Source organism: Bos grunniens, chromosome 11 (genome assembly GCF_055505025.1).
Source record: "Bos grunniens cultivar Pamir isolate PY7600 chromosome 11, Bosgru_T2T1.0, whole genome shotgun sequence".
In the NCBI taxonomy this organism is placed as follows: domain Eukaryota; kingdom Metazoa; phylum Chordata; class Mammalia; order Artiodactyla; family Bovidae; genus Bos; species Bos grunniens.
In genome coordinates this window covers 31,350,001-31,377,337 of record NC_141175.1, presented here as the reverse complement: position 1 = coordinate 31,377,337, position 27,337 = coordinate 31,350,001, and the positions used below count along the sequence as shown (strand labels likewise).

General features: G+C 38.3%; 1 protein-coding gene across 12 annotated transcripts in view; it reads left to right on the top strand.

The window, feature by feature from the left end:
• The window catches only part of LOC147362809 (uncharacterized), a 446,810-nt gene that overhangs the window by 191,047 nt on the left and 228,426 nt on the right, over positions 1-27,337 (top strand). Inside the window, exons 3-4 of one of the 12 annotated variants that reach the window (XR_015136473.1) lie at positions 12,134-12,212; positions 12,448-15,310. The exons of 10 other annotated variants lie outside the window; for them this stretch is intronic. The gene's annotated coding sequence lies outside the window, so the exon portion shown is untranslated. Of the gene's footprint in view, positions 1-12,092; positions 12,213-12,447; positions 15,311-27,337 lie in introns of those variants that run through there. One more of the 12 variants, XR_015136470.1, reaches the window with a different exon arrangement.

The following is a 27,337-nucleotide window of genomic DNA, read 5'->3' as shown; positions in this document are numbered from 1 at the left end:
GATTGAGAAGATGCAAGAAAGGTTTAACAAGGACCTAGAAGAAATAACAAAGAGTCAATATATAATGAATAATGCAATAAATGAAATTAAAAACACTCTGGAGGCAACAAATAGTAGAATAACAGAGGCAGAAGATAGGATTAGTGAATTAGAAGATAGAATGGTAGAAATAAATGAATCAGAGAGAATAAAAGAAAAACGAATTAAAAGAAATGAGGACAATCTCAGAGACCTCCAGGACAATATTAAACGCTACAACATTCGAATCATAGGGGTTCCAGAAGAAGAAGACAAAAAGAAAGACCATGAGAAAATACTTGAGGAGATAATAGTTGAAAACTTCCCTAAAATGGGGAAGGAAATAATCACCCAAGTCCAAGAAACCCAGAGAATCCCAAACAGGATAAACCCAAGGCGAAACACCCCAAGACACATATTAATCAAATTAACAAAGATCAAACACAAAGAACAAATATTAAAAGCAGCAAGGGAAAAACAATAAATAACACACAAGGGAATTCCCATAAGGATAACAGCTGATCTTTCAATAGAAACTCTTCAAGCCAGGAGGGAATGGCAAGACATACTTAAAATGATGAAAGAAAGTAACCTACAGCCCAGATTATTGTACCCAGCAAGGATTTCATTCAAGTATGAAGGAGAAATCAAAAGCTTCTCAGACAAGCAAAAGCTGAGAGAATTCTGCACCACCAAACCAGCTCTCCAACAAATACTAAAGGATATTCTCTAGACAGGAAACACAAAAATGGTGTATAAATTCAAACCCCAAACAATAAAGTAAATGGCAACGGGATCATACTTATCAGTAATTACCTTAAACGTAAATGGGTTGAATGCCCCAACCAAAAGACAAAGACTGGCTGAATGGATACAAAAACAAGACCCCTATATATGTTGTCTACAGGAGACCCACCTCAAAACAGGGGACACATACAGACTGAAAGTGAAGGGCTGGAAAAAGATTTTCCATGCAAATAGGGACCAAAAGAAAGCAGGAGTAGCAATACTCATATCAGATAAAATAGACTTTAAAACAAAGGCTGTGAAAAGAGACAAAGAAGGTCACTACATAATGATCAAAGGATCAATCCAAGAAGAAGATATAACAATTATAAATATATATGCACCCAACACGGGAGCACCGCAGTATGTAAGACAAATGCTAACAAGTATGAAAGGAGAAATGAACAATAACACAATAATAGTGGGAGACTTTAATACCCCACTCACACCTATGGATAGATCAACTAAACAGAAAATTAACAAGGAAACACAAACTTTAAACAATACAATAGACCAGTTAGACCTAATTGATATCTATAGGACATTTCATCCCAAAACAATGAATTTCACCTTTTTCTCAAGCGCACATGGAACCTTCTCCAGGATAGATCACATCCTGGGCCATAAAGCTAGCCTTGGTAAATTCAAAAAAATAGAAATCATTCCAAGCATCTTTTCTGACCACAATGCAGTAAGATTAGATCTCAATTACAGGAGAAAAACTATTAAAAATTCCAACATATGGAGGCTGAACAACACACTGCTGAATAACCAACAAATCACAGAAGAAATAAAAAAAAATCAAAATTTGCATAGAAACGAATGAAAATGAAAACACAACAACCCAAAACCTGTGGGACACGGTAAAAGCAGTCCTAAGAGGAAAGTTCATAGCAATACAGGCACACCTCAAGAAACAAGAAAAAAGTCAAATAAATAACCTAACTCTACACCTAAAGCAACTAGAAAAGGAAGAAATGAAGAACCCCAGGGTTAGTAGAAGGAAAGAAATCTTAAAAATTAGAGCAGAAATAAATGCAAAAGAAACAAAAGAGACCATAGCAAAAATCAACAAAGCCAAAAGCTGGTTCTTTGAAAGGATAAATAAAATTGACAAACCATTAGCCAGACTCATCAAGAAACAAAGGGAGAAAAATCAAATCAACAAAATTAGAAACGAAAATGGAGAGATCACAACAGACAACACAGAAATACAAAGGATCATAAGAGACTATTATCAACAATTATATGCCAATAAAATGGACAACGAGGAAGAAATGGACAATTTCTTAGAAAAGTACAACTTTCCAAAACTCGACCAGGAAGAAATAGAAAACCTTAACAGACCCATCACAAGCACGGAAATTGAAACTGTAATCAAAAATCTTCCAGCAAACAAAAGCCCAGGTCCAGATGGCTTCACAGCTGAATTCTACCAAAAATTTAGAGAAGAGCTAACACCTATCCTGCTCAAACTCTTCCAGAAAATTGCAGAGGAAGGTAAACTCCCAAACTCATTCTATGAGGCCACCATCAACCTAATACCAAAACCTGACAAAGATCCCATAAAAAAAGAAAACTACAGGCCAATATCACTGATGAACATAGATGCAAAAATCCTTAACAAAATTCTAGCAATCAGAATCCAACAACACATTAAAAAGATCATACACCATGACCAAGTGGGCTTTATCCCAGGGATGCAAGGATTCTTCAATATCCGCAAATCAATCAATGTAATACACCACATTAACAAATTGAAAAACAAAAACCATATGATTATCTCAATAGATGCAGAGAAAGCCTTTGACAAAATTCAACATCCATTTATGATAAAAACTCTCCAGAAAGCAGGAATAGAAGGAATATACCTCAACATAATAAAAGCTATATATGACAAACCCACAGCAAACATTATCCTCAATGGTGAAAAATTGAAAGCATTTCCTCTAAAGTCAGGAACAAGACAAGGGTGCCCACTTTCACCATTACTATTCAACATAGTTTTGGAAGTTTTGGCCACAGCAATCAGAGCAGAAAAAGAAATAAAAGGAATCCAAATTGGAAAAGAAGAAGTAAAACTCTCACTATTTGCAGATGACACGATCCTCTACATAGAAAACCCTAAAGACTCCACCAGAAAATTACTAGAACTAATCAATGATTATAGTAAAGTTGCAGGATATAAAATCAACACACAGAAATCCCTTGCATTCCTATACACTAATAATGAGAAAACAGAAAGAGAAATTAAGGAAACAATTCCATTCACCATTGTAACGGAAAGAATAAAATACTTAGGAATATATCTACCTAAAGAAACTAAAGACCTATATATAGAAAACTATAAAACACTGGTGAAAGAAATCAAAGAGGACACTAATAGATGGAGAAATGTACCATGTTCATGGATTGGAAGAATCAATATAGTGAAAATGAGTATACTACCCAAAGCAATTTATAGATTCAATGCAATCCCTATCAAGCTACCAACAGTATTCTTCACAGAGCTAGAACAAATAATTTCACAATTTGTATGGAAATACAAAAAACCTCGAATAGCCAAAGCGATCTTGAGAAAGAAGAATGGAACTGGAGGAATCAACCTACCTGACTTCAGGCTTTACTACAAAGCCACAGTTATCAAGACAGTATGGTACTGGCACAAAGACAGAAATATAGATCAATGGAACAAAATAGAAAGCCCAGAGATAAATCCACGCACATATGGACACCTTATCTTTGACAAAGGAGGCAAGAATATACAATGGATTAAAGACAATCTCTTTAACAAGTGGTGCTGGGAAATCTGGTCAACCACTTGTAAAAGAATGAAACTAGAACACTTTCTAACACCATATACAAAAATAAACTCAAAATGGATTAAAGATCTCAACGTAAGACCAGAAACTATAAAACTCCTAGAGGAGAACATAGGCAAAACACTCTCTGACATACATCACAGCAGGATCCTCTATGACCCACCTCCCAGAATATTGGAAATAAAAGCAAAAATAAACAAATGGGACCTAATTAACCTTAAAAGCTTCTGCACATCAAAGGAAACTATCAGCAAGGTGAAAAGACAGCCTTCAGAATGGGAGAAAATAATAGCAAATGAAGCAACTGACAAACAACTAATCTCAAAAATATACAAGCAAATCCTACAGCTCAACTCCAGAAAAATAAACGACCCAATCAAAAAGTGGGCCAAAGATCTAAATAGACATTTCTCCAAAAAAGACATACAGATGGCTAACAAACACATGAAAAGATGCTCAACATCACTCATTATCAGAGAAATGCAAATCAAAACCACTATGAGATACCATTTCACACCAGTCAGAATGGCTGCGATCCAAAAGTCTACAAATAATAAATGCTGGAGAGGGTGTGGAGAAAAGGGAACCCTCTTACACTGTTGGTGGGAATGCAAACTAGTACAGCCACCATGGAGAACAGTGTGGAGATTCCTTAAAAAACTGGAAATAGAACTGCCTTATGATCCAGCAATCCCACTGCTGGGCATACACACTGAGGAAACCAGAAGGGAAAGAGACACGTGTACCCCAATGTTCATCGCAGCACTGTTTATAATAGCCAGGACATGGAAGCAACCTAGATGTCCATCAGCAGATGAATGGATAAGAAAGCTGTGGTACATATACACAATGGAGTATTACTCAGCCATTAAAAAGAATACATTTGAATCAGTTCTAATGAGGTGGATGAAACTGGAGCCTATTATACAGAGTGAAGTAAGCCAGAAGGAAAAACACCAATACAGTATACTAACGCATATATATGGAATTTAGAAAGATGGTAACGATAACCCTGTATACGAGACAGCAAAAGAGACACTGATGTATAGAACAGTCTTATGGACTCTGTGGGAGAGGGAGAGGGTGGGAAGATTTGGGAGAATGGCATTGAAACATGTGAAATGTCATGTATGAAACGAGATGCCAGTCCAGGTTCATTGCACGATGCTGGATGCTTGGGGCTGGTGCACTGGGACGACCCAGAGGGATGGTATGGGGAGGGAGGAGGGAGGAGGGTTCAGGATGGGGAACACATGTATACCTGTGGTGGATTCATTTTGATATTTGGCAAAACTAATACAATTATGTAAGGTTTAAAAATAAAATAAAATTAATTAAAAAAATAAATAAAAAAAATAAAAAGATAAAAAAAAAAAAAAAGAAATCTGTATGCAGGTCAAGAAGCAACAGTTAGAAATGAACATGGAACACAGACTGGTTACAAATTGGGGAAAGAGTATTTCAAGGCTGTATATTGTCACCCTGCTTATTTAACTTATATGCAGAGTACATCATGAGAAACGCTGGGCTGGATGACACACTAGCTGGAATCCAGATTTCCAGGAGAAATATCAATAACCTCAGATATACAGATGACACCACCCTTATAGCAGAAAGTGAAGAGGAACTGAAGAGCCTCTTGATGACAGTGAAAGTGGAGAGTGAAAAAGCTGACTTAAAGCTCAACATTCAGAAAACTAAGATCATGGCATCTGGTCCCATCACTTTGTGGCAAGTAGATGGGGAAACAATGGGAACAGTACAGAGTTTCTTTTTGGGGGCTCCAAAATCACTGCAGATGGTGACTGCAGCCATGACATTAAAAGATGCTTTCTCCTTTGAAGATAATCTATGACCAACCTAGACAGCATATTAAAAAGCAGAGATATTGCTTTGCCAAGAAAGATCTGTCTAGTCAAGGCTATGGTTTTTCTAGTAGTCATGTATGGATGTGAGAGTTGGACCATAAAGAAAGCTGAGCACCAAAGAATTGATGCTTCTGAACTATGGTGCTGGAGAAGACTCTTGACATTTTTCCCTTGGACTTCAAGAAAATCAAACCAGTCAATCCTGAAGAAAATCTTTCCTGAATATTCATTGGAAGGACTGCTGATGAAGCTCCAATACTTTGGCCACCTGATGTGAAGAACTGACTCATTTGAAAAGACCCTGATGCTGGGAAAGATTGAAGGCAGGAAGAGAAAGGGACGACAGAGGATGAGATGGTTGGATGGCATCACCGACTCAATGGGCATGAGTTAGAGCAAACTCCGGGAGTTGGTGATAGACAGGGAAGCCTAGCATGCCACAGTCTGTGGGGTGGCGAAGAGCTGGACATGACTGAGCACCTGAACTGACTGACTAGACTATTCCATTAAAGAGGCTTCAAGTTTGTATATCGTATATGGTCTATCATGTCTGATTGAATGAGTTCAATCAGATTGTTTTCTGAAAAAGGACAGGGAGGGAGAAATCTGAGCATACTAATTCCTGATAGGATGAGAGAGAAGTAACACATGTCATGGGCTTCCCATTGGTGTGGAGGGAGAAATATGACACACTCACCTGAAAAAACTCAAGCTGTTCCTTCTCTTGAAAATTATTTTCTTTCCCTTCTTCTTGACACAATCCTCTTCATTCTTTTTGTTGTTGTTTTTTACTTTTTTTTTTGGCCTCACCTCGCAGCATGTACAATCTTAGTTTCCCAACCAGAGATGGAACTTGTGCCCCCAGCAGTGAAGCCATGGAATCTTAACCACTGGACTGCCAGTGCAGTCCCAATCCTCCTTATTTCTAAAGAGTTGGTTTAAATGTAGCATCCTATTACAAATCCTCCTTGACTCCCCTTTCTCTTCCAAGTAGACTTAATCCTTCAACTGAATACACTGAATACAATTGAATACAGTACGATAGGGTCAGTTCTCATGGCCAGAGAGAAATGTGCTTTATTAGGTGTATTTGTTTTTACTCCTTCAACTTAAGAACGTGAGGAAAGAACAAATATGCATTGAACATTCATTATCTATCAAGCCTCATAACAGTTACATACTACTACATATGACCCTGACAAAAGTCTTGTGATTTAAGGACTCCTGTTTTGTTTTATAGTGCTCTGCATTTCTTTTAGGGGACTTCCCTGATGGCTCAGTTGTAAAGAATCCACATGCCAATGCAAGAGATGCAGGTTAGATTCCTAGGTCAGGAAGATCCCCTGGAGAAGGAAATGGCAACCCTCTCTAGTTATTCTTGCCTGGGAAATCCCATGGATAGAAGCCTGGTGGGCTATAGTCCTTGGGGTAGTGAAGGGTTGGACATGTCTTAGTGACTAAACAACAAAGCATTTCTTCATAATAATTTGTAAAAATATATTAGGGCACTGTTTTAAATATTTGTCTTCTCTGCTAAGCTCCAAGAGAGCAGGCAATGTGTTTTCTTTATACCTTTTCAGTATCCAGCACAGGGCTAGTACCTAAAAACCAATCAATAAATAGCCATTGAATGAATGAATAGATCAATAAAATATGTATTTTATTAGTCATAAAATACTAATACGGAGAAGGCAATGGCACCCCACTCCAGTACTCTTGCCTGAAAAATCCCATGGACGGAGGAGCCTGGTAGGGTGCAGTCCATGGGGTCGATAGGAGTTGGACACGACTGAGCGACTTCACTTTCACTTTTCACTTTCATGCATTGGAGAAGGAAATGGCAACCCACTCCAGTGTTTTTGCCTGGAGAATCCCAGGGACGGGGAGCCTGGTGGGCTGCCGTTTATGGGGTCGCACAGAGTCAGACACAACTGAAGTGACTTAGCATAGCATAGCAAAATACTAATATGTATTTTATTAGTGCCTACTTTATAAGTGAGGAAATCCAGTCTTAGTAAAAGTAAATAAAGTCACTTAGCAAGTCGGGGCAGAATTGTGACCAGACTAACAACTATTGATTCCAATGCCAGTAAGATTTCAGCCAGACCATGTGGCATTTGACAATCTCAGAGTGTGGGGTAGTCGTGGAGTTCTTGAAACAGATCAGGGTGAAGTCAGATATTTGTGGTTTTGAAGGCGTTACTTTTTCATTCACTTCTTCATTCAGAAAGTATTTATCATGCATGTGACTGTCTACTTATTTTGTTTTGACTTGGGTTCCATCTGCTGCTGTTGCACTAATCATTCAGCATAACTAACTTCCTAATGACAACAAACATCTCTTTAAATCTCCTGCACCTGAAATTGTCAATTGCCTCTCAATATCTCTTCTCTTGATTTTTCATGAAATGTAATGTTGATTGTTCCTGGCTGCCTATGTGTCTACCCCAAACTGTATTTCCAAACCTCCCTTGAATATAGCTGCAGTCCTGAGACTAATTTTTATAGACAAGATATAAGTAGAAATGCTCTGTGGGGTGAGACCTCCCCCTTAGTAGGTAAAGAGAGATGGCATGCTTTTCTTTCTCTCTGCGTCTGTCCTTCCGTGGATGTGGTCCTGAGCTCTTGCACCCATCTTGGAACATTAGGATGGAGGCCACAGCCTAGTGCAACACTAGAGGTAGCCTGAGTCCGTCCTGGCATCTATGCTAACCCTGGGTATCTCTGAGTATATTTTGCTAAGAAGAAAAACGGTTGCTATCATATCTAAGCAGCTGTTTTCTGGAGTGTCTTTTTTCCCCTTTACTTGTTGCCAAATGTAATCTTAACTGATACCCATCTTAAAAGAAATAAAGATGATTAAACATTAACAAGTTTTCTGGTTTCAGGAGACATCAAAATAGAAACCATATATGCCAATAAAATGTCTTTCGATTGAGTAAGTAAGGCAAACTTTTCTATAAATAAGGTATAATTCATAAAATAGAGTGCTCAAAATAAAAGTTTTCACCAAAACAAATTTGATACATGAGAGAATTTCATTTCCATTCAAGAACCTTTATTCCATCTTTATTGCAGTATAAATTGTGTATTGTGAATATGATCTCACAACTAAATATGCAAAGAATAAAGAAAAATAAAATTTTAAAAAATGAAAGTATAGATAATCCCATTAGATGATTCTAAGTCATTATGGAAATGAAACATTTTTTAAAATATAAAAGAGAATGTGTTGTCCGAGTTTGAAGAAGAATGTCATGTGATTATAAATGTTCTCCTGCACAAAGTCAGCACATTGTCTTGAAGAGCTCAAGACAGAATTCACAGTTAGGTCATGTTTGTATTTTTCATTCTTGCTGCTTTTGAATCAAAAGACCCTAATACCTGAGCCTGCACCAGAAGAAATGACCGTGCACCATCACAACTGCCTGTAAGGCAGGCTTCAAATACTGGCTCCTTGGGACAGGCTAAGGAACTCAGGGCTAATCGTCTCACTACTATCTTTTGATGGCAACTTGCATCCAAGCTGAGCCTTCAAGGGACATATTCACAACACATCAGTTCTCCTGAGTTTGGTTGCTTCCACTCTTGATCTCTCAAAACCGTCTGCCTTCTCACTTTTAAGTGCCCACAGGCCCCCCTTTCCCACAGTCTGGTACCCTGGCTGCTCTTGTACAGTGCTGTCCTTACAAGGCAGGTGGGTGTGGTCCTCTCTCGTGGTCATCTGACTGTCATATGTACTTCATTTTCACTTGTACAATTCAGACTTTATGTGACATCTAACCTTGATGGTCTCCTCTGCCAAATTACTTTCTTAGAGTAATTGTTCTTAAAATACTAGCTAAGTTGATTCAGAAAGTGTTTATCCAGAGCCTATGATATGCCAGGGGCTGTTTGAGATGCTGGGTGCATCTATCAGTCTGTACAGTCTGAGCAGTCTACATATCCTGCATTGGCAGGCAGTTTCTTTACCACTCGCGTCACCTGGGAAACCCAACCCAAGGTTTAACCTCCTTCTGTTTTATTTTGAAATTACACTTAAATAATGTGAACCTCTGTTGCCCCATTTTATAGACAAGAAGTTATTTGTCTGAGTCTTTGGCCTTTTCAAGGAATATTCTGATAGAAAAGAAAGGAGAAGTCTCTCTTATTATAACAAATGGTGAATGAGAGAAAGAACAGCAGGTATCAATATTAGGAGTGAATATCTGAGATCACCCCACCTGTTGAGGGAACCTCAGCAAGCTCAGTGGTAAAGAAATCTGCCTGCAACGTAGGAGCTTTAGGAGATGCAGGTTTGATCCCTGGGTAGGGAAGATCTCCTGGAGGAGGACATGACAATCTATTCCAGTATTCTTGCCTTGGAAATTCCTTGGACAGAGAAGCCTGGCGGGTTACAGTCCATAGGGTTGCAAAGACTCAGACATGACTGAAGCTGCTTAGCATGCATGCATGCACATTAAGGAGACCTCAGCAACAAACTGTGGAAGCAGAGTCTTGGTTACCTTGGTCTGGGTCTGAAAGTTCTCAGTGAAGTAAGCTAGTCTCTCAGCTACTGAAACCAATAAACTTTGTTTCTATTTCACTACAAGTTTTAAATATTAAAAGAAAATAAAAAGATTAAAGTCTTCCCAATCAGAGAAAAAGGTATTTTTTCCACTTTTGTGAGAGTATAATGCTACTTTTTTCAAAATGTTAATTTGCTTTTTCATAGTATACTTTGTAATTAGTGAACAAAACTGTAATGTACTGTGAGTATGCTTTGTAAAGGCTTAAATGACAGACTGTAGCACAATTTAAGTCCTGATGTGTTGTTAAATAACAATATATCTCAAGTGAATAAACTTAAGTAAACCATTGGGGACTATTGATCACCTGATAATTAAACTTGATCTAATATGGACATCAAAAATAATTATGTGTACTAAACATAAAGAGACAGGTCAGCTCCTCAGAGAGATGAGGTGAGCTTGGACAGATGGACAGAATGCAAATCATGATGGGTTTCTTATTGAAAAAAGAAATGAAATGCAATTTAAAGCCTTTTGCAAACTGGTTTAGCTACTCCTAGTATTTAGTACAAATTACTAAATATATATATATATATATATATATAATGTTGAAACAAGATAGACTACCATATTTGCAACAACCAGGAAAACCATTCCTCTAGAGAATTTAGATTTTCAATTTTCTCAGGCAAAGAGTTAAGAACAAAATTACTTTATAGTATATTTGTATTTGTTCCCTAGAACTGCCATAATGAAGTACCAAAGACTGGGGCACTTAACAGAAATTTACCTCCTCACAGTTGTGGAGATTAGAAGCCCAAAATCAAGGTCTTGGCAAGGTTGGTTTCTTCTGAGGGCTGTGTCCTTGACTTGTAAATGGCTGTATTCCAGCTTCCTCACGTGACTTCTTTCTGTGCGTTTCTGATGTTTCTTCCTCTTCTTATGAGGACACCAGCCATATTGGATTAGCGTGTTGCAGGCATGTGTATTCAGTCACTAAGTTGTGTCTGACTCTATGGACTCTAAAACCTTGTGGATTTTACTTCGCCAGGCTCCTCTGTCCATGGAATTTCCAGGCAAGAATACTGGGGTGAGTTCATTCTCCAGTATTGGATTAGGGCCCCATACAAATGACCCCGTTTCACCTTAATTATCTGCCTAAGAACCCTATCTCCACGTTCAGTCACATTTGAGGTGCCAAGATCAGGACTTCAACATATAAATTTTGGAGGAACACAGTTCAGTCCATGCTGCTGCTGCTGTTGCTGCTGCTAAGTCGCTTCAGTCGTGTCCGACTCTGTGTGACCCCATAGACGGCAGCCCACCAGGCTCCCTTGTCCCTGGGATTCTCCAGGCAAGAACATTGGAGTGGGTTGCCATTTCCTTCTCCAATGCATGAAAGTGAAAAGTGAAAGTGAAGTCGCTCAGTCCTGTCTGACTTGTAGCGACCCCATGGACTGCACTCTACCAGGCTCCTCCATCCATGGGATTTTCCAGGCAACAGTACTGGAGTGGGGTCCATAACAGTATTCAGTTCACAAATTATACACAGTTTAGAGAACAAAAATATCACAGTGTAGAAATACATAAAGGGGGGATGTATTTGACTACCTTATCCAAGAGAGAGGTCATGATTGGCTGGTAGAGTGACCAACCATCCTGATGTGCCTGATTTTAGCACTGAAAGTTCTAGCACTGAAAGTTTCAGCACTGAAAGTTCTAAAGTAAATTCCTGAGAATTTACTCAAACCAGAATGGTTGTGCACCTAGCATCAAGTGTTAGATACCCTACAACCACTGCTAAGGGTAAGGATGTATTTTGTGAGCTAGAGTAGTATGGTATTATGGTAAACATGATTACTCTTAAGTTCTTAAAATTTTGCTGCAAGTGTGAATTATGCTTAAGCAGCCAGGCCTCCTTAATGATGATGAGCTAGAATCCAGAATTCTCAATGTTATTGGAAAGTTTAACAGATCTCCAGTTTGCTGTAAGGATGCCATATTCTTAGTTGCCTGCAAACCTTTCTGAAATGTCTCTCAATGATAGACTGTGTCACCCAACTGTAACCTACCTCCTTTCTTCTTAGGTTTGTTTCAGAGAGAATAATACTCTTTTTCCAAACTCCAGGACTTATATTTGGGATGACCATAAGTCCTGCTTCTCCTTGTACAGTCTCATTTTACCTGTTATTTCAGGATAATTATTGGTAAGTCCTCCCTCATTCTTAAACAATCCTTGTTTGTAAGATAAAATGTATGGTCACACACATACTGTTTAGTTCTTCTGTTCCCAGTACTTCTTTTTCCTATAACACAAAATACTTTACTTTTCTTAATTTTTATTAGAGTATACTTGCTTTACAATGTTACTTTCTGCTGTACAGCAAAAAGAGTAAGCTATACATATACAGTTAAATATACATATATTTAACTTACATGCAGAGTACATCATGAGAAACGCTGAGCTGGAAGAAGCACAAGCTGGAATCAAGATTGCCGGGAGAAATATCAGTAACCTCAGATATGCAGATGACACCACACTTATGGCAGAAAGTGAAGAACTAAAGAGCCCCTTGATGAAAGTGAAAGAGGAGAGTGAAAAAAGTTGGCTTAAAGCTCATCATTCAGAAAACAAAGATCATGGCATCTGGTCCCATCACTTCATGACAAATAAATGGGGAAACAGTGGCAGATTTTATTTTGGGGGCTCCAAAATCACTGAAGATAGTGATTGCAGCCATGAAATTAAAAGACACTTACTCCTTGGAAGAAACATTATGACCAACCTAGACAGCATATTAAAAAGCAGAGACATTACTTTGCCAACAAAGGTCCATTTAGTCAAGGCTGTGGTTTTTCCAATAGTCATGTATGGATGTGAGAGTTGGACTGTAAAGAAAGCTAAGCACCAAAGAGTTGATGTTTTTGAACTGTGGTGTTGGAGAAGACTCTGAAAGTCCCTTGGATGACAAGGAGATCCAACCTGTCCATCCTAAAGGAGATCAGTCCTGAGTGTTCATTGGGATGATTCATGCTGAATCTGTAACTCCAATACTTTGGCCACCTGATGCAAAGAGCTGACTCATTTAAAGACCTTGATGCTGGGAAAGATTGAAGGTGGGAGGAGAAGGGGACAACAGAGGATGGAATGGTTGAATGGCATCACCGACTCAATGGACATGAGTTTGAGTAAACTCTGGGAGTTGGTGATGGACAGGAAGGCTGGCATGCTGCAGTCCACGGGGTTGCAAAGAGTCAGACATGACTGAGTGACTGAACTGAACTATACGTATACATAGATCCCTTCTTTTTTGCTTTTTCTTCGCATTTAGGTCACCGCAGAGAAACTGAGTAGACTTTCCTGTGCTATACAGGAAGTTCTCCTTAGTTATCTGTTTTATCCGTAGCGGTGTCAGTCCCTGTCTCCCAATCCATCTCATTATGTGTCCTCTGTTCCCTTCTTGTGACCATACATCTGTTCTCCACTTTTGTGTCTCTATTTCTCCTTTGCAAAGAGGTTCATCTGTGCCATTTTCCGAGCTTGCCATTCACCGAAACATAGATTCCTTGACTCTCTGTGTAACTCTTCTCTTTGTTGTCTGACTAGAATAGTGGAGATGGGACTCACAGATTTTGTTTGAACCTTCCTACTTAGCCAGGTCTTATATAATATAATAAAGGAAGAAGCATATTTTTTCCATCATCTAAGAATCAGGGTATAGGAGCTTACAGTGAAGTAGGGAAAATGTTAGAGAATTTATATCAATGCAAATAATTTATGTGTGTGCACAAAATATTTTTAATAATCATGGAATCTCAAAGGGTTACAGAGATTATCTAGTTGAATCCTCTCCTTTGCTAAGGAGTAAACTGAGGCTTTGAAAAAGGAAGTGATATGCAGAGGGTATAACCTATGGCAACCGACTCCAGTACTCTTGTCTGGAAAATCCCATGGACGGAGGAGCCTGGTAGGCTGCAGTCCATGGGGTTGCAAAGAGTCGGACACAACTGAGCGACTTCACTTTCACTTTCACTAACCTAACAATCCAGTTAAAGAATTCATGACCATCAATGAATTAGATATTTCTAATCCAAGGTCAGGTATTTTTACCATCATGATCAGTTGTTCACTAATATCTGACCCTTTGCGATCCCATGGACTGTAGCCCACCAGGCTCCTCTGTCCATGGGACTCTCCAGGCAAGAGTACTGGAGTGGGTTGCCATTTCCACCTCCAAAGGAGCTTCCTGACCCAGGGATCAAACCACCACCTCCTGTGTCTTCTACATTGCTGATGGATTCTTTACCACTGAGACACCTGGGAAGTCTGTTTAAACATAATAACTGTTTCCCTAGAACATCTTTTCTGGATTTCTTTGTTTCTTAAAATAACATATTTGTTATTCTAAATGTGAAACTAGTTTGTGTACTTCAGAAAACTTACAACCAAAAATTAAAAAAAAATATTGTAAGTCACTTCCCAGAAATAATCACAAAATTATTTCCTTCCACTGTGTTTGCCTTTTGGCACATGTGAGTGGTGTTTGTGTGTGTGTGTGTGTATATGCATAAATTTATAATTCCACCTGTTTATGTCATGCAAATTGAGAGAATTTCATTTTATGATATACATTAGCTAAATCTTTAAGCCTAAAATATATAGCATGAGAATATTTTCAGGCCCTTAAGTATTAACATATTTTATAATGTCATTTTTAGTGGCTATGTATTTTTCCACTATATGCTATGCCAACATTTATTCAACTGTCATGACATTACCACTGAAGATGTAAACAGTCTCCTTTTTTGTTGTTGTTGTTGTTATATAAGCAATGTGGCCAGAAAAACCCTTTACATTGTACTTATAATTTATTACATATAGCTGTATCACTAGTCACCTGAAGTGGAAAGTTGCTAATCAGAAGACTATACATTCTTAGTCTTTAAAAAATGTATTGCATATGACCATTCAAGAGGTTTGTGCCAATATATACACCTCAGTACTATGGAAATATTTCTGTTTTTCTCCAACCCTTAACAATGCTGGCAGTTATCTTTTGGGACAGTTTGATAGAAATGGTGTATGATTGTCTTAATTTGCATTAATTTTACTATGATTGGACTGGTACAAATTTATATGTTTATAGGTCTGTTGTGAAATGCTTATTTATATTTTGTAAACTTTTTAATCCTTTCAGATTGTTTATCTTACCTCTTAGCAATAGATCTTTATAATAATACAGTAATGTATTAGCATAAAAACTCCCTGGACTGAAGATATATTATAAAACTTTAACTTGGAAAGTGATATTTTTCCATTTCATTTCAGTTATCTGTCTTTTTTAATTTGAAGAAATTTCTAAAGTTTTAGTATGTTATTATTTTATCTTTTTTACTCCATCCTGAGTGTTGCTATTGTTGTTCAGTCACTCAGTCATGTCCGACTCTGTGCAACCCCATGGACTGCAGTATACCAAGCTTCCCTGTCCTTCACCAACTCCTGGAGTTGGCTCAAACTCATGTCCATTGAGTCCAGTGATCTTATCCTCTGTTGCCCCCTTCTCCTCCTGTCCTCAATCTTTCCCAGTATCAGGGTCTTTTCCAATGAGTCAGCTCTTCACATGAGGTAGCCAATGTATTAGAGCTTCAGCATCAGTCATTTCAATCCTGAGTAATACAGAAATACTTACCCTATAGTAGTGAATGCATTTTTATTGACTGATTCACTCATTTTTGCATGTACATGTTACTCCATTTAGAGATTTATAACACATGTAAATAATGTGTGAGATAGAAATGCTATTTTATATCTTTTCTTAAACACTATTTATGTCAATAATAATCATCAAAAAATCTCCCTTTACCTACTTAAAAAGACCCTTTGCCAATTTACTTCAGATACTATAGTCCTACCATACATTTTAATATGTTCTGTAATAAACTTCAGTGTCCTACATAAACTTTTTATTTTAGAAGTGACTTTGGATATTTCATGCTTATTTGTGTGTATGCATCTGTGTGTATATCTTAGTATTTATTATTTAAGCAACTAGTGTCCAGAAATATTATATAGTGATTCTAATTATTTTTTCAATTGATTATCTTATGTTGTATAGGTTACCAATTGCATCTGTAAACATTGAAATTTGAGTTTCAGTTTTTTTTCTATTATCTTTGTTTCATTTGGAAAAGTCATAAAGTTACAGAATAGTAATGGTGCTAAAAAGCACCCTTATCTCATCTTGTACTTAAATATATATTAGGTGTCTATTGTGATATGCCCTGTTAGTATCAGATATATATTCTTTATCAAATTAATGGCATTTTTTACTAAGAGAATTTTTTAAAATTCAGAGATAAATTTTGTCTTCTATTAAATGGCTTTTAATCCTTTTTTCTCTATTTAATCTTCTTTAAGATATTATAGTTCTTATTTAACCCAATTAAGGTAATAAAATACCTTAAGATTTTACAATTGTATACTATCTTTTCTTACATGGAATAAATCTTACAGTTGTGGATTATAGTCCCCCCAGACTTTATTTGGACTTCCCAGGTGACTCAGTGTAAAGAATGCACCTGCAATGCAGGAGACCCAGATTCAGTCCCTAGGTTGGGAAGATCCCCTGGAGAAGGAAGTGGCAACCTGCTCCAGTATTCTTGCTTGGAAAATTCCATGGACAGAGGAGCCTGGTGGGCTACAGTCCATGGCGTCACAAAGAGTTGGACGTGACTTAGTGACTAAACAACAACAGCAATAAATTTTATTTGTAAAATTATATCTGTATCACATTTATGAGCATCTATATTAATTATATTGTTTCATTAACACTTACACGTACATTGTCAACCTTTGTTGGCTTCCATAATTGATTGGGATATTTTTTTGAAGACCTAGGTAGTATTTTGATTATTATTCAGAATTATCAGTTTCTTGAGGACTTAGCAGACTATGTTTATCATACCGATCAAGTCAGTGTCTATTTGATTGGTAGTTCTTGTGCATATTTGTCTGTCAGTCAGGGTAGGCTAATATACTCGAAATGCTTAACACAGCAAGCATTTAATCATTGTTTAAGTCATCATATAATGCAGCATATCAGGGATAGGGAGACTATGCTCCCTGGCATTCAAAGTCCCATGCTCCTTCCACAGTGTGGTTTTGCCCTTTTACCGATTCTCAGAGCCAACCTGTTAAGCTAGCTTGTGGGGAGACAGAGAACCGTATACGAGAGGTTACTATGGGCCACATGTTGTAAGTGGTTCATACCCGCTCTGCTCAAATCCATCTGTGTGATCAGAAAGAATATAGGTATCTATGAACACCGATATTCTCTGTCAAGTGAATTAATTTTAGTCACATATTTTTACTAGGAAATAAGGTGATGCTTTAAAATATTTAGAAGCATTAGAAGAGAGTTGTACGGATTTTTTTTTTTTTTTTGGTTAAATCCTTTTCTTACCTTCCTCAGTCCCATCTCCCCTTACTTTCTGCCTGGTTTTCATCTTCTCCTCTGTTCTTTCTCCCTCCATGTTTCCTTGCTCCCTGCCTGCCCATCTGTCTCCTTTCTTTTTTCTTCCAACACTAAGTATATAACCTTTCTGTGACTTCAAAAAACAGCAAAGACTGTCTTATCACTGATGCCTACACAATGTCTAGCACTGTGCCCTTCTCAAGTTAGGTATTTACTAAATGACTGTATTGGACTTAAATTGAATCAACCATGTCCTGGGTTGCTCTGTCTGCCTCACAGTTGTTTGCTCTACCTGCAGTAATATCCCCAACATCCTGTGCATGTGGCCAGATCCACATTCCTACAACATCATCCTTCTCTGCTCTAGCCTCCTGTGCACAAATATTCAAAAGCTCCCATCACCTCTCAAATTAAATAGATGTGGCCATACTTCTCACCTGTGCAAGGGCACTCTATTCTGAGGTGATAAGCTCTATTTTTCACTATTCATGCGTACTTGCTTTGTGTTTTAACCATACCTAGACCATTTTATCGGAGAAGGCAATGGCACCCCACTCCAGTACTCTTGCTTGGAAAATCTCATGGACAGAGGAGCCTGGTAGGCTGCAGTCCATGGGGTTGCAAAGAGTCGGACACGACTGAGCGACTTCACTTTCAACTTTTCACTTTCATGCATTGGAGAAGGAAATGGCAACCCACTCCAGTGTTCTTGCCTGGAGAATCCCAGGGACGGGGGAGCCTGGCGGGCTGCTATCTATGGGGTCACACAGAGTGGGACACAACTGAAGCAACTTAGCAGCAGCAGCAGCAGCAGACCATTTTATTACCTCACTTATACTTGTCTATTTATTTTTCTTTATTTTACAATATGCTTTCATTTTCCTCCAGCAAACTGCTCAGGTAGGCTCTTCCTCTGAAATGTCATTATTTTGATAATTGTGCCTCTTATGGGTTTACTCATTTTTTAAGGAGTTACTGTTTCCTCCCTGAAATCTACAACTCAGTGGCCTCCCTCTCCCCTTTCTCTCACAATGGCATGTGGCACAATAGAGGAGCTTTTAACCAGAGAGAAAATTTATACTAATATCTTCTGTGCCCCCTGATCATTCACAGAAGAAGTGTACATTTTGGCAGCTTTCTCCAATATTAATCTGCCTTTTTTATGTTTAGAATAAGCCTAAAGACCAAATCAAAGCATCTATTTGGGGAATCCTAGTCTCAGATGAAGCTGATGGAGAGGTAGTTATGCCAGATTCATGAACACAGCTGAGTTCTTAGAAGTGGTACTAAAAATAAAAGCATAGGCTTTCGTAATTCTTTTTTGGGACTTTTAACTCTTAATTCCAAATGAAAAAGGGGAGAAATGGCAAAACCAATACAATATTGTAAAGTAATTAGCCTCCAATTAAATAAACTTATAATAAAAAAACCAACTTTTTGATAAAAAGTATGTACTTAACCCAGAAAGAAATGTATTGTGAGAAAGGCAGTGTGACCGCAGACCTCCTTACTAAATTAACCGGTAATGTCCATTTCTCATAAAAAGGTTTATATTTTATTTATACTTGATAGTTCAGTAGATCTAACATAATTTCTAATTTAGATATGGAAAACTCAAAATGTGCAGAAATTACAGCTTACTGCCTGGGGTAAGAAGGGAAGAAATTCACCTTTTTACAATTCAATCAAATGCAGAATGGGAACAGTTAATAATTGTAGAATATGAATAATCAGATAAGACATTTTCTAGTGAAAACTCATAAATTTTATTTTTGGCATACATTAAAATTCAGTTAAAATTTAAAATCATAGCATATCTTGAGCCACTGCTGAATAGTTGCTGTGTCTATAGAAATCTATTTTAGAGATATACGACTACAAATTATAGAATGTCAGCATGCAATTTGATTTTATGTGCTTTTCTACTAATATAAATAATGAAGCATGCTGAGAACATTCAAATACATTCAGCTGAGTATAATTAAAACACTGAGGTATAACATGTTTTTTTTTTTTTAAAGAAACAAATTAAGTACTAAAATGAAGTAGGTAGAAATATCAGCAATTCAAGGTGATAACTATGTTGTGATTACAGTATTGTGAATAGACTAAATCTAATATTTTGGTGTAAATGAAATCAGTGATAGCTGGGAAGTTAATGGAAGCAGTGCCTTTATATTTTCTGTGAATAATGGAGAGGCTTCATTTCAGGAGCATACAATTTTTTGCCTTCTCTGGAGTTAAGTCTCCATGGTACTCTGAATAAGCATTCTCGCCCAAATGGAACAAACTCTCTGATGAAATTGGCCACTGGGGCCTACAACAAATAATTAAAATGGGATTTGGGAATCAGTTGGTTTTTTTGTGTCCAACGCTCCCCATTGGGTTAGCTGAATGAGGACAAATCAGCTTCTTCAGATCCATGCAAAGAACACAATTCAACTTGCTGGTGGTCACCACTAATTGCAGAGTGGTTGTGGCTGTCCACTGCAGGCTGAAGGCAAACTTTCTTTTTGGGTTTGTTGCTGAGGCCCACTGAAGGACCAACTATTTATTTGGGCTGCCAGACCCAATTTAGAGTAAGAGGTACTGATATTGCAAGGGGTATATGACTGTGTTCCATCCTGTCACATGGGTCCGTTACTTTTGTCCTTCCATGTAACAATGAATCCTGGGTTCCTGTGTCATATGTGTTGTGATCTCTAATCTCAGCCTTCACCCTGATTTCCTAATAGTCCGTTGGGATTTATAAGAACTGATAGGTAGGAAATGGCTAAGAAGGTGACCTGATTTTATGTCTACTAACAAAACATCGAATGTTTATGGTTTTTTTGGGGGAAAGTGTTGGAGCAAATGTGTCAGTCATTTCCATAGCAGAATCTACTGACTCTAAATTTGAGACTAAAATTCTAAAGTTGGAGCTAGAATCTTAATAATGTAAATACAGGCTTCTACATTGTTTATTTTTTGACGCTAGTATTTTTTTAAAAATATTTGTTTGCTTATTTGGCTGTGTCGGGTCTTAGTTGTAGCATGCAGGATCTTTGCTGTGCACAGACTTCTTTCTCTAGCTGTGGCACACAGGCTCCAGCGTGCATGAGCTCAGCAGTTGTGCCACAGGCTTAGTTGCCCCACAGCAAGTGGGATCTTAGTTTCCTGACCAGGGATCAAACCCATGTCCTCCTGTGTTGCAAGGCAGGGTCTTAACTCCTGGACCACCAGGGAAATCTCAGGCCTCTACATTGTTTGACCTTGCTGGGCCCTCTTATTCCTGGATCCAGAGTCTTCCTTTTGGAGAAATCTTTACCTATCGATTGACTCATATTGAAGTAACTTTCTGAGAAATGGTGATTGGGAAGCACATTTACTTAGTCCTTGCATAGATCCCCTTTTGGAGATAAACAGTGCCTTCTCCTCTTTATTCTAAAAACACTGACTTTGTCTATGGACTGATGCTCAACTACCTCTTGGGTTTCATTTCCTTAAATATACCTCGCCTTCTTGGAACTTCCATTCCAACTTATTTATATACAAAGCAAAAGTGAAAGTAAAGTCGCTCAGTCATGTCTGACTCTTTGCGACCCCAAAGATTGAATCCAGGTCTCCCGCATTGTAGGCAGACGCTTTACCATCTGAGCCACCAGGGAAGTCCATGGTGGTGGTTTAGTCGCTAAGTTGTGTCCGACTCTTTGCGACCCCATGGACTGTAACCCACCAGGCTCCTCTGTCCATGGGATTTTCCAGGCAAGAATACTGGAGTGGGTTGCCATTTCCTTGTCTAGTGGTCTTCCCAACCCAGGAATTGAACCCAGGTCTCCTGTATTGCAGGCAGATTCTTTACCAAAGACAGGGAAGTCCATATACAAAGCAAAGAATGATATAAAATATGATGGCATTTATCAAAATGCCATATATAGAAGTGGACAACATGGATTCTGCCAATTACAAACTGTGATCTATAAGATTTTTAATCTCTTTGAGCTTTAAGTTTCTTATCTGTGTATAGAAATAACTATAGATAATCTAGAAAGTTTTTGTGACAGCTACACAAAAAGCATGTCAAGCACGATGCCTGGCACAGATAGCCAATATGATAGTGGATAATATTGATATATTGATTTTTTATTGGGATTTGAGATTGAAAAAAAGGGCATCAAACTTTAATATTATAAAATTTTCACTATTCCCTTCTCTTATATAGCTTCTTTGGTTATACAAAATCTATGTAAAATTTTTAGAAAGTCCTTGAATATCTACTTTAATTTGAAATTTTTTAAAAAGTTTTTAAAAATTTGAAGAAAACTGAATACCAAGAAGTCTTGAAATAATTATCTTTAACTTTGCTTACTCATTGCTTTCCAATCATATTGACAAAAGAACACTTTTGTGTATGTCCACCGTACCTGTTAACAAACTACATGTGTGATGTTACATTTAATGTAACACTTATGGAATCACTGTAGTTCACATGTAATAGAAGTCTAATAGAAGTAATAGTGTTGGTCGCTTGGTTGTACCTGACGCTTTGTGATCCTACAGACTGTAGTCCACCAGGCTCCTCTGTCCATATGATTTACCCGGCAAGAATACTACAGGGGATTGCCATTCCCTTCTCCAGAGGATCTTCCCAAGCCAGAGATCGAAACCAGGTCTCCTGTGTTGCAGGCAGATTCTTTACCATTTGTGCTAAAGGGAAGGCCGATAGAAGCCTAACAGTGAATGGAATAATCTGTCTTTGAAAGAAAGAGGCTTTTCTCACCTTCATTCTAGATTACAGATGCAGGATATCTCCTATACTTCAACTGTCCACATTCTACCCATTCTTCTTCCCAGATTAAGTACCATCCATAAACCTCCCTTCAAGGAAAGGAATTTCCCTTCCTTTGACTTCCAGAATATACAGTTGGTACCCTGCAATTTAACATTTGATTATATTCTGTCTTGCTTTGTTTTATTATTGTCTGTGAATCATTATAATGGCAGCTCCATGAAGTAGAGGAGTGTGTTTGATATTGATTTTTATCCCATTCTAACAAAATCTGGCAGAGAATTGGGAAAAAGATGCCACCTTTTATCTTTTCCCTCTGTAAGCCCTGTACTTTCCTCTTACCATCCGAGGACTTATTGCCCAAAATGGTGCTCAAAGACTCTGCACATCAGCAGAAAAACAAAATAGTGAGTGAAATTACCCAGTTTCTGCAGAACTCATAAACATCAGAATGTAGGTCACAGTCATTGCCTGATGTGCTGTGTGTCATGTTCCAACAAAGCAGCTGCCACGAGTAGCCAACCCCCCGGAAAACAGCACGGCCCCCAAAAGAGCAGCCATTCGGAAACACATTTTCATTGACAATTTGGGGAAGTTGGGCATTCACTTAAGAAAAAGCCATAATTCTGTAAGAAATGAGCAATTTATGCACATTATAATCAAATTTATTTTTATATCCAGCTACTCCTACATGTGGCATAATTCAGTCTGGGAAATCATGCTAATTAGTTAGAAATCCATTACACTGTAAGTCTTGTAGCAGATGCAAATACTGTTTCAAGTGTTCTCACCTCCATAATGCATGTGCTTTTATTAGAATGCATTCCCAACATGGACAGTTTGTTGGTGAACCAGACTTGAAAGTGCATTTGAGGGGAAAACATTCACAAAAACCATTGATAGCAGTTCTTTTCATGCATTTTTAAAAAATGCATTGTGCTTCAAAATACAAGGGCAGTTCCACCCGCCAGAAGATTAGTCAGAACAGTGAACTTTCCTAGTCAAAATAATAATCATGATAGTAATTCTGCTAGGTTCTAATGACCAATGAAATGTGCATTTTTGTTGAAGTCAACATCTGGGCATGCTCTTTGCAGTCACTGAAGGAAGCTAATGAGCCCCAGATTAGAAGCAGAAAGACTGAGCTCCAAAAGTAAGAACACTGATCTGGGTCACCCTGGCCAAGTCACTAATCTTGGAGATGGTGGACTTCATCCACTATAACTCAATATAATGCACTATCTTCCTCACAGAGCTGTTGTGAATTTAAATTAAGATAGATAATGTAGTTTTTGATTAAAAAACAAAACAAAACAACAGCAATACTCCAGTGTGGTTTACTTTTGGATTATTAAAAATATCGCAGTCTTTTCAAGAAGTAAAACTAATCATATTACCTTTATTAAGGACATAATAAACTGTGCATTAATTGTATTTTAAGATAAATGATAAATAGCAAGGTCTAATTGAGTAACTCTAATGATCAAACTTCTGTTTAGTTGGTAAGTCACATCCAAGTCTTTTGCAACTCCCATGGGCTGTAGCCTGTCAGGCGCCTCTGTTCATGGGATTTCCCAGGCAAGAATACTGGAGTGGGTTGCCATTTCCTTCTCCAGGGGATCTTCCCAATTCAGGGATCAAACTTGCATCTTTTGTGTTTCCTGCATTGGCAGGCGGATTCTTTACCACTGAGCCACTGATCAAACTACGACCTGATAAAAGATTTTATGCTGGGTTAGGGCCTTGGGATCCACAGACTAATATACAAGAGGGGTGAATTTGGTGAAATTCATGTTATAGATCAATATTAAAAAAAAAAAATCAACAGACATTAACATGTTCACTCTTCTCTCCTCACTGCCCGACTACCACCACCACCAAGGTCCCCAACCCCAGATTCCTATATGCCCAGCATCAGTGATTGGCACCCCTACCTCTTAGAAGCCCTAAGCCAGAAACTTCTCCCTGTCCATCTGCCTCTCTGTTTAGTCTATCAGTACCTACCCTTAATTCTGTATCCTAACCATCTTTAAAGCCCACCTCATTGCCTGTGCCCTACCTCTGCATTATATTTTCTCAGATCACAGTCTAATTTCCTCCAGAAATCCTTTATTACCTCCTCACCAGTCTCTATGTCTCCAGGGCTTTTTCATCCACCACCACTCCCTTCAAAGCCATCATTGGTCTTCTAAAGTGTAATTTTATTTTAAATGGCTACTTTTAAAATTTAAACTATTTAAATGGCCCCAAGGAGCCTCAAAATAAAGTACCCGTGTGATTGGTCCCTATTCCTTTCTCCAGCTTTCTCTTTTTGCCACAGGCTCTGTGTAAATGCCTTTCCTGGAGTTTCTGAAAGTCCCACACTCTCTCTCACTTTAAGGCTTTTGCATAACTTAATTCTGACTCTGGTGATTTCAATCCTCTCCTATCAAGTTGGCTTCTTTTTTTACCTTCAGTTTTCAGCTAAAAGATTCATTGTCCCGAGGAGCATGTCCTTGTCTCACCAGACTTCACTGACCTTTGCTTTCAGTGATCCTCCGTATGTTCCTTTGTATTCCCTTATCACACATCACACTTCCCTGTATACTGGTCTCAGTCTCCTAGGGAAGTAGGAGGACACTGGGGAAGACTGTGTCTTTCTCACTATTCTTTTCTCAGAGTTTGTCACAAGTAGGTATTTATTTTCTTGAATAAAAAGTGTTTTCTTGACCAAGATGAATGTATAAAGAAAACAATCTCAATTAAATAACAGATTTAAATCATTTTCATAACGCTTCTTCAGCCTTCTCCGGAAGCTCAGTGATGTCAGTGGGAACTTTTGAAACATCACAGTAGCACAGGTTAATCTGTAACATAGTGAATTCTTTTGTACAACTAGAAAGACCTCAGAAATCAAGGCTCCAATGTTACATATGTTAACTGGGCTTCTGAGTCCCCATCTATGGAAACTAACATGAAAGAGTTAAAAAAAAAAAAAAAGAATCTCTCAGCACCCCTTCTTGCCCTGGATATAGTCACACCCATCTTTAAAACAAACAAACAAAAAATACTACCCCTTTAAGATATATTTTAAATTGGACATCCTATGGGTAATCAGTCATTTCTAGAATTTTAGTAATAAAACAGTGACTGAGAGTTAAAATATTAGAAGTGTCCTTCTGAGGCAATTGAGGAGTGTTTAGTAAGTCATTATTCCTTTCCATCTTCATCATCTTTGACCTTTGAGAATACAGGCAATCTGCACACATCGCAAAGAACTCCTAGTGCAAGAGTTAATTAAGCCTTGCAAAGCCCATTAGAGATAAGTATTTGCTGGCCTCTTGTCCTGGTTTCACAGTTGAATCCTATGAGCTTGTATACTCTTGCTGTCAGACACTCAGGGTGGGTCCTGGCTTGGTTGACAGAAACCAGACCAAACAAATGAAAATTCGGTTGCTACTGTATATCCACGGTTTCTCCGTTAGTTCAAGTCTGAGTGATAATTTTTTTTTTTCTTTCAGTTAATTCAGTGAGAAAGAATTACAAGTGACTACAACTGGTGGCCCATGACATGCACAAATGTCAGTGGTGTATGTGAGTAGAGATCAGAGACAATTTCTTACTTAAGAAGCAGTTAGCATTAGAGATCACCAGTGACTGTGTGCATGAGAATCAGTCATGTAGTCTTGTATTCTCTTTTTCATGACCACAGCAAAGGGTCATTCAAACCCTGAGAGTATTCCCTTATTTCTGAATAGATCTAGAAATCCCTCTTTTGGGAGGAGGAAGGATAAAAGCCCTTCCTTCCATGCAAATCATAGGCAGGGATTTGCTCAAGAGAACTCACCAACTCCACTCATTGCATGAATGATGCTTCTCCCCAAGAGTGGCTTTTGGCATGGTAAGAGGCTGGGAGCATGCCGTTACCTCTCTGGGCGTGATCAGAGAGAGGGGAAAAGCTCAGAAGGAGATCCTGGTAACTGACAACCCTGATAATGATCTCCTGGATTGTGTTCCTGCAGGTCTTGGAATATGAATCCTACCTATCAGCAGGCACTTTCTGTAAAAACAACCAGGCATGCACTGCCCCCAGTCATGAGCTCGGTGAAGAGAGGGACACAGAAAAGAACACATGATGTGTATGCACGCTGCCCTGTGAGACCTGCAGATTCCCTGAATGCATGACACTCTAAAACATGAGACAGCACAGAAAGACAAAACAATGTGTTGCCTATTTCCCTATTCACTTATTTGTCATAGATTCACTGAGACTCTTCTGAATGGGAAGCACTTTACTGGGACATAATGTAGAAAGTGGACACAAATACAAATAAAACATGGTCATTTTAAGTGAGTGTTCAGTTCAGAAGTGAACTGAGGCACTAACTAGGAGACTACATACAAAAGGGCCAGAATTCTCATGGCCTGGGGAAAGCTGTGGATTAAAGAAGAAATTCAGGAATAAGAGAGAGGTTTAAGATATGTGGAGAATGTAAGCTCATAAATCTTGTTTCCCTCCTGGGTCAAGCAGTAATTTGGGTTGGGGGAATGAGATTGTGAAATGAGATTGAGAAGAGAAGTCACTGGTGTCCAGAAAAAAACCAATAGTATCTCATTTTTGCCTCCAGTGACTCATGGGAGTTGTATAATTCTGCTTTTGAAACCTTCTTTTGATAATTGCTGAATGGTCAGTGTTTCCCTGATGCTGGGAAAGATTGATGGCAGGAGGAGAAGGGGACAACAGAGGATGAGATGATTGGATGGCATCACTGACTCAATGGACATGAGTTTGAACAAGCTCTGGGAGTTGGTGATGGACAGGGAAGCCTAGAGTGCTGCAGTCCATGGGGTCAAAAAGAGTTGGACACGACTGAGCGAGCAAACAGAACTGAGTCAGTATTTGGTGTTTTGTTTAACTCATGTATTCATTCCTTCAATTATAGACTCCTTTTCTATTATATTTTCAATGTGGAACATGCTTTGCCACTTTAGGTGTGAAAGGGTGGGCACATTATTTTAACTCTCAGAGCCTTAGTTAATTACTCTAAAAAAATACTTGTATACCTTTTTTTAGAGTTTGTAAAGTGTTACATGAATGATTTTACCATTT